The sequence below is a fragment of the Rhamphochromis longiceps genome, linkage group LG3 (assembly GCF_057381845.1).
Source record: "Rhamphochromis longiceps isolate RC_006_pf linkage group LG3, R_longiceps_female_GT1.1, whole genome shotgun sequence".
In the NCBI taxonomy this organism is placed as follows: Eukaryota; Metazoa; Chordata; class Actinopteri; order Cichliformes; family Cichlidae; genus Rhamphochromis; species Rhamphochromis longiceps.
In genome coordinates, this window is record NC_140559.1 from 41402157 (window position 1) to 41411315 (window position 9159).

Below are 9159 nucleotides of genomic sequence, written 5' to 3' on the forward strand. Positions count from 1 at the left end.
TGAGGCAAAAACTGTGAGTTTATTCACAGTGAAACACAAATCTCAAAAATATATACAGTCCCCTGTCACTGTGGCTCCCGTGAGATTCCCCTGAATCCCACACAATGCGAGTGTCCGTGAAGTGGTGCAAAGCTGTCCCAAACAACCCGTCCTCCGATCTGTGGCTCCAGCACCCATTCTCCCCTCGTGCTCCTGATCTGTGACTCCATCCCAGTGAATGAATGCTCAGCTACGGATCCCTGCCAACACAAGACACAGACATATGTCCACAAGAGGCATCCACACTAGTGGGGTATAACAACACTGTGAAACATGGCCATTCTTACGAGGGTTAACTCAATCATCCAGCGTTGACCGGAGCTCAGCCGCACTGCTAAATAGGACGCTCATCCAGAAGGTGATCAGCATAGCCGGTGATGGCTTGATGAGCTGCAGCTGCCTCCCAAACCAGAGCACTTCTGCGTCCAGAGGTTGCTCCGTGTCCAAAACATCCAGGACAGTGAATGTAAAGACAGAGGGGAAAAGGGAGAACTCAAAACACCACACATGGACAAAAAACATATTTACAGAGAAACAAGCCCTGAGTCCCTAGACCCAGTGTCACGGTCATGGGTCGTGCGACCCAGTGTTTTTGAGTTTCTTTGTATTTTGTTATTCATTTGTGTTCTAGTTTTCATTTCACATTATCTAGTTAAATTCTGTCATGCCTAGGTTGCAAGTAAATAAAATAAAATAAGTACAAATAAAGTACACTAACAGGTGGGAGACATAACTAACCAATGATACACCAGGCATAGTAGGCACGAGCCAAAAGGCTGAAGGTTAAATCATAAAAACATTAATAAAAGCAAAAAAGATAAGTTACAGTACACTTACAAATGCAGGGTGTAGGAGGCAGGGAAGGCAAGGCTAAATAAATATGTTTTTAATCGAGATTTAAAAGATTGAATTGAATCAGATGCGTGAATAGCTTGAGGGAGATTATTCCAGAGGTAGTGTGCAACAGAGGCAAATGTGCGGTCACCTCTGGTGTTAAGCCGAAATCTAGGTCGCACCAGGAGGATTTGGCCTGCTGATCTAAGCGCTCTCCTAGGGGTATAAAAGCTGAGGAGATCAGTAAGATAGCTGGGCAAGGTGTTATTTATGATTTAAAAAGTGAGCCATAAGATTTTAAAATCAATGCGAAGTTTAATGGGGAGCCAGTGGAGGTCGGAAAGTACTGGAGTAATAGACTCAAACCTACCAGTTCCGGTTAAGAGACGCTCAGCAGCATTTTGAATGAGCTGCAGTCTGTGAACAAGTGTAACACTTCTGGAGTCGTTACAGTATACTAGGACCAGTTAGGTTCGACTACTAGAGTAGTAATGAGTGTAGCATGTAATAAAGACCACAGACCAGTAAATACGTTTAAATTGCCGGCTTGTTATTTTGCAAAGACAGAGAATAGACAGTTAACACACATTACATAAAACATTCAACATCACACATTTAAGGAAAACAAGATGTTTTCTTTCCCCTTCTTAGTTCAGTATGTTCTGTTAGTTCATCCTATTTATCTCAAAACCTTTTATTTGGCTTTAGAAGGATGTTATTTTCAACCTAGGTTATTGTTTTATTTATTTCAAGTTCTAAGTTCAAGTTTATCCTTTGATTTATTTGAGTTAACACTGTGTTATTTTAAATCAAGTTTAGTTCTTTAGGCCCAAGATTTAATTTAATCATGGTCTAGGTTCACCTTTAAATTCTCAACCAGTCCTTATTTTGTTTTAACCCAACAAAATTATTTACATTTCCATTAACACCATTACAGCATTAAAATGTAAGGTTGACCAAAATAAATTACAAAAATAAATAAATAAATGTAAAACTGAAAACAATTCAGCAAAAGGCTGAATGAATCCCTTAAACAAACAAATAAACAAAAGAAAATTGCCTCTGTGTCCTTCAACTATTAATCCTGGAATTACTCCGAGTGATTATCCAGTGCTTTGAAAGTCCGCTGTTCTTTTGCAGGTGTTTGGATTAACTACCAGTTTTGTCAGTGAAAGAGCTCAACGTCCAGCAGGGGGCGTTTTCCCTTTTCCTGCTCGGTACAGTTCAATGGGTCCGTGGGTGGCTCGCCATCTTGTTTCTCGCTCAGCGGATCAAACTCCGATTCTAGCTCGGCATTTCCCGATCCAAACCTTAATGGCCTACCATAACAACAAAATAAAGTGCATAAACATTCGAAAATAACACACGGGTAGCCCTTAAATAACAGTCAAAGTCCATTTTTCCAGCTTATTTAGCCGTAAATGAGGTGACGCCAATATGGCGCGCTGAAACACCGTCAAAGGCCTTTGAACTGCAGCCTGTGTGTCGGTTAAGCACGAATCCACCGTTTTTAACATAAAACAACATAAATCTGCTACCTTGGCTCTCCATTTGCATAAAATGAGCAATATAATACAACAAAACATTTCTTGCATGAAATAAAATATAATTTCTGCACTCACCAAGGCAAGGACAGGTTGGAAAAACAAAAATATATTCTCCAGAGTACAAAAATGGCTTTAAGTAGATTTCTGGCTTGTTTTTACTATTTTTTCACTCATTTAAGCAGCAGCTCTGCAAGGACGGTCTGCATTTCTCAATCTCCAGCATCAAAAAAAAGGAACAACCCGATTGGGTGTGGCTATCACAGGAGTCACGCTGCAGCGTGCCCTTTCACAATAAGAGTCTGAACACATATTTTAGCCATTTTTCCTGAATTAACATAAAACACCATGAATTAGCAAGTTCTGTACCCTTTTAACATGTTTTTAAACACAAATGAAATCCTATACCATGAATTATATCATTGCTGATGTTTTTAATGAATTTTCTAACCATTATGATCTATTTATTGACAATTTATCACCTGTAATATTTTTCTTATGACTGTTTTTACTAACAGGCTTTTATTTGTTGTTAGCTATGTTAACCAGGGTTACACAAGGGCAGAATGAAGACCAATATAAAGGGAATTACAGTAATCTAATCTTGATGTAACAAAGGCATGGATAAGTTTTTCCAGGTCCTTACGTGGTATGTAGGGCTTAGCCTTAGAGATTAGACGTAATTGATAGAAACCAGGTTTAACTACAGAGGACACATGTTTGTCCAGCTTGAAGGAACTGTCTAAGACAACACCCAAGTTCCTCGCAGTATCAGAAAGGGAGTTAGCATCATAGCTAGAGATGGCACGATACCACTTTTTTATGTCCGATACCGATACCGATATCATAAATTTGGATATCTGCCGATACCGATATGAATCCGATATAGTGTTTTTTAATCAACAAAACTGTTTTTTAAAATATCTTGCTGCATTTTGCAAGTCTGCAAGTTCATACTCAAGTTTAAAACAACAACTACACTAAAGCTATTCTGTTATACCTGTATACAAAAAAAATATTTCATAGTTCAGCAATACTGATCAATCTAATAAACTTAAACCTACACCATCCTCCCTATTCTGGTATTTTAAAGAGTACTTAGCGTAAATATTAAGCAACCTAACTAATAGGGTTCCAACTCCCAGCAACAACATAAATAAATAAAAAATAGGGAACCACCCCTTACGCGCCACCTCATGATGCTTAATCTACGTAATCAACCTTAATTTGATGCAGTGTGAAGAAAAATGCACAGAAATCAATTATTTTTCAAGAAATATTAAATAGATTCAACATCTTTCTTCAACAAAATTGCAGACTGCACAGATGGTACCTTCCCAAAGTAAAAAGTACTATAGCTTACTAGGGTATATATATTAGACTTTATAGTCACTATATACAGTAATTGACTTCTATTCATTTTACATCAAATTAAAACTTTGGGTGTCAGATAATTATTTATTAAAAGCTAGACATTTTAAATGAGAATAAGAAAGAAAAGTATGTCTTTGTGCCCCCTTTTCCCTGTTCATGCCCTATCGGCCCCCCTGGCTAAACTTTGCTAGATCCGCCCCTGCACAGTTACCAGCCGTCAGCTGTGTAGAAAAAGATCCTGGTGTAGAAAGTAATATTAAATAAATTCTAACAACAGTTTATCAAGTTTAAACGTGCTGCTGTTGTTCAGCCGCTGGTTTCCTCTTTCTGGTGCAAAGTGGGCCAAAAACAAACAAGAGACACGGACTCGCGACAGAAAAGCCGATCAGCTGATCAGTTTCACGATTGAAGTAGCAGCCGGAGAGCGAGAGGCAGTCGCTTGTTAAGCTTAACGTGGGAATGCTTTACAAACATTCAGAGATGGACTTACACACTTGCTTTACTTCTCTCGGGGATAACTTTGTCGGAGATGAAATGCCGGGTTGCTAGCGAAGCTCCAAATGCTACCCAGACCACCGACAGGTCCCGCATGCCACAGCCGCTCTATCACGTGATGCATACTGCTCCGACGTGCTAACGTTCTGAGGTGAGTTACGGCGTGTTGCAAGTTTTGTGAGGTGCTTTCGTGATATTTAATGGATCGGATTACATTTTTTATTTTTCTCCGATATCCGATCCAGTAATTTAGGTCAGTATCGGACCGATACCGATACGTAATATCGGATCGGTCCATCTCTAATCATAGCTGGACTGGCCATCGGGCATACCGGGCATTTGCCCGGTGGGCCGTTGGCGATTTTTTGTTTTTATGGGCCGATGGATTTTTTTTTTTTCTTTAGGAAGGGTATATATAATTCATCTCAAAGGAATGTAAAGGACTGCTGTGTTTTTGTGTTCACGGAAACATGGCTTAGCGACAGTGTCCCGGACCGCGCCATTCAGCTCGACCAGCTAACATGCTACCGTGCTGACAGAGTCATCGTCGCGGGAGGTAAGACCCGCGGGGGAGGACTTTGTGTTTACATCAATGATGCCTGGTGTCGCGATGCTGTTGCGGTCTGCAAACACTGCTCACCAGTGCTGGAGTTTATGGTTATTAAGTGCCGGCCATTCTATCTACCGAGGGAATATACAGCCATACTACTGTGCGCTGTGTACATCCCTCCCTCCTCCAATGTCAACAACAGGAGTGAGGCACTGAATGAACTGTACCAGCACATCAGTGAGCAGCAGACAGCCCATCCTGATGCTTTTCTCATCCTGGCTGGGGATTTCAATCATGCAGACTTAAAGTGCGTGTTTCCAAAAATACAACAACACATAGACTTTCCAACAAGGGGAAATAACACACTGGACTTTGTTTACACCACCCAGAGAGGAGCTTACAAAGCTTTTCCCCTCCCCCACCTCGGCGCCTCAGACCATATCACTGTCGTGCTAATGCCTGCTTACAGACCGCTCGTTAAAGCCACCAAACCGGTTCGTAAGCGGATACAAGTGTGGCCAGAAGGGTCTTCAGAGGCTTTACAGGACTGCTTTAACACCACAGACTGGAACATGTTTAAGCAGGCTGCCACCTATAACAACACCACTGACCTCCAGGAGTACGCAGAGACTGTTACTGCCTACATCAACAAGTGTATCGAGGATGTAACAGTCACAAAAACCATAACTGTCCGGGCAAATCAAAAACCATGGATGACAGGAGAGGTCTACAGGCTGCTGAAAGCTCGGAATGTTGCCTTCAGAGATGGAGACGAGGCAAGCCTGAGGACAGCTAGGGCCAACCTTTCCCGTGGCATCAGAGAGGCTAAGAGACAGTACTCCAGGAAAATATCTCATCACTTCAAAGACAGCAGAGACTCACGGAGCCTGTGGCGGGGCATTCAGACCATCACAGATTACAAGCCCCCATCACAGACCTGTGATAGCACTATCCCCCTGCTGAACGAGCTGAACACTTTCTTTGCTCGCTTTGAAGTCCGAAACAGCACCACTGCACAGAAGACCCCACCCCCTCCTGGTGACCAGGTGATGACTCTGTCCCCGGACAGCGTGAGGAGATCCCTCAGCAAGATCAATGCACGAAAAGCTCCGGGTCCTGACAACATTCCTGGTTGTGTACTGAGAGACTGTGCAGTGGAACTCACTGATGTCTTCACAGACATCTTCAACATATCACTCATCCAGGCTGTCGTCCCCACATGTTTTAAAGCCACCACAATCATTCCGGTTCCAAAAAAGTCATCTCCCTCCTGCTTTAATGACTACCGTCCTGTTGCACTTACTCCCATCCTGATGAAGTGCTTCGAACGACTAGTCATGCAACACATCAAGACTGTCCTGCCCCCCTCCCTGGATCCCTTCCAGTTTGCGTATCGGCCAAACCGCTCAACCGATGATGCCATCTCCACTGCACTCCACTCAGCACTCACACACCTGGACAAAAAAGACTCATATGTTCGAATGCTGTTCATAGATTTCAGTTCAGCATTCAACACTATAATCCCCCAACAGCTCACTCAAAAACTGGTCCAGCTGGGGCTCAACACCTCACTGTGCAACTGGCTGTTGGATTTCCTCACCGGAAGACCTCAAGCAGTACGGGTCGGCAGTAATACATCCAGCACCATCATTTTAAACACGGGGGCCCCGCAGGGATGTGTGCTGAGCCCCCTCCTCTTCACTCTGCTGACCCATGACTGCACTCCATCATATAGCTCCAACCTCTTCATCAAGTTTGCGGACGACACAACGGTGGTGGGTCTCATTAGCAACAGGGATGAGACCGACTACAGAAGTGAGGTGAGACGCCTGGCCACGTGGTGTGCTGACAACAATCTCTCTGAATGTGGAGAAGACGAAGGAGATTGTTGTGGACTTCAGGAGAATGCACACCCAACATGCTCCTCTGACCATTGACGGAGCGTCTGTGGAGAGAGTGAGCAGCACCAAGTTCTTGGGTGTGCACATCACAGAGGATCTCTCCTGGACGTACAACACCACAGCACTGGCCAAGAAATCACAGCAGCGTCTCTTCTTTCTCCGCAAACTAAGAAGAGCAGGAGCACCAGCCCCCATCATGTACACTTTCTACAGAGGCACCATCGAGAGCATCCTGTCGAGCTGCATCACTGTGTGGTTTGGAGCCTGCAATGCGTCCTGCCATAGATCCCTCCAACGCATAGTGAGAGCTGCAGAGAGGATCATTGGTGTCTCTCTCCCCTCCCTCCAGGACATTTACAGCACCCGTCTCACTAAAAAAGCCCTTTGCATAGCGGCTGATCCCACGCACCCAATGCAAAGCTTCTTCAAGCTGCTGCCATCAGGGAGGAGACTGCGGAGTCTCCAGGCCAGGACCAGCAGACTGAAGGACAGCTTCATCCATCAGGCTGTCAGGAAGCTTAACTCCCTCCCGATTCTGCCCCCTCTCCCCTCTTCTCCTCCACACACACACACACACACTCTCTGACTCACTCACTGGCCTGCACCAGTTACCAGTCACTTTGTGGAGCATTGGACTGCCATTACCTCATAAGACTTTGTTGTTACACTATCTCTTACCGCATACTACTAAATCTCCATTTGCACTATTTGCCTATTTGCACTACTATGCCTCCTTACTTGTATATTGTATATTGTATATTGCATAGCTTTTTTTTTTTTTTTTTTTTTTTTTGTTATACGTAAAATTGTATTGTATTTATTTAAATTTTTACTTTTTAATTATTTTATTTGCATTTTTTAATCACTAGGGTTTGAGAGTAACGAAATTTCTATTCTCTGTATGTCCTGTACATGTGGCAGAATTGACAAATAAAGTTGACTTGACTAATGAAAGGTGTTGGATTGGCCAATTGGTCATGATCGACTCTGGGCTGGACCAATTACAGCCGAGGAGGCCGGATGCACCCTCCCCCTTGTTTAGCAATCACGTGATTTTCGCGCATTGCATGCCGGGAACTCGTGGCAACACAATCCAAGTACCGCATCAAATGCAAGCGTTTGCAGCACCGCAAAATGTTCATTCTCCGGTTCCAATACCTTCTTGTTTTTTCTTTGCCGCACAAAAAAGGAATGTACAAAACAAAAGGAGAACAATACCGGTCCGTACAAAGACAGACTCGACGAAAAGACAAAGAAAAGATACGAGGAAAAAAATCAAAGGAGTGAAAGGGTCAGACCCTTACGAGCACACAGAGTGGACAAAAGACGTCAGCGTGCTGTCCAACTTTCACCACGCGCAGATTTATAATTATACGGTTCTTGGAGTGAGTGCATACACTCATGAAGTTTAGTAACTTCCGGTCACTGCAACAAGCCCAGGTACAGTTTACCGACGGATGGGTGCAGGACCTTGAAATGCACCGTGTAGAACGAAAGACCATCGTACGAACAAAGGTAAGTTTACCAGTCTCACAAATCGTCTTCATAAATACACATTCGTTAACCGTTTATTAATAGGACCTTTGAGCTCAACGGTAATTAATTAGTAGTGGAAATAATTTCTGGCAGCATTACAGAAATGTAGCAGTGACAATAATATTGTATGTTGTAATCGTACTGGGCAATTAGTGATACAAAACAACTGTTTTATCCTGTGAATAAAAGTATATGTTTTGTGTCAGGACAATTCACTATTTATGCACAATAAATAAAGGAGCATAGCGCGACCATTTCTGTTCAGCGCCAGACTTGCTTGTAACCTATATCACCAATTATGTTAAGAAAAATGACGTATTAACGACTACAAAACTCTGACCTTTGTGGGAATGCTTGGAGCAGACTAACATGTGAGCTGGAGTGTTCTGAGAAGTTATATTTGGTATATCCAGACCATCCGTCGGCTCTTACTTCGGAAACATGGCTTAAAAATTTCTCTTCAACGACATAATCCGATAAAAAAAAAAAAACGATCTCTTTACCCGTCGGCTTCCCGTGGCTGTCATGCGACCGGCTATTGCAGTTAATAATACAACAGCTTCTTGCCATTTTTTGGGTTTCTTTTTATCGCTGTGTAACTGAGTTCAATTGAACGCCTGCGTGCGCTAGTACCTCTTGCCACAAGTTCCCAGAATCCTTTGCGGTTTACCCCTGAATGACGTCACATTTTCAATCTTTATCCTGGTGGGCCGGTCTCTAGTCAAAATGCCCGGGCCGATTTTTTGTCCCAGTCCAGCCCTGGTTAGCATCATAACTCATCATCATTATTCATCTATGTATTACTTTTATGTATTAGTCATCTATTTGTTGTAATCATCTATCCTTGCAGTTGTTTATTACACAAAATAAATTATATTGTCACACT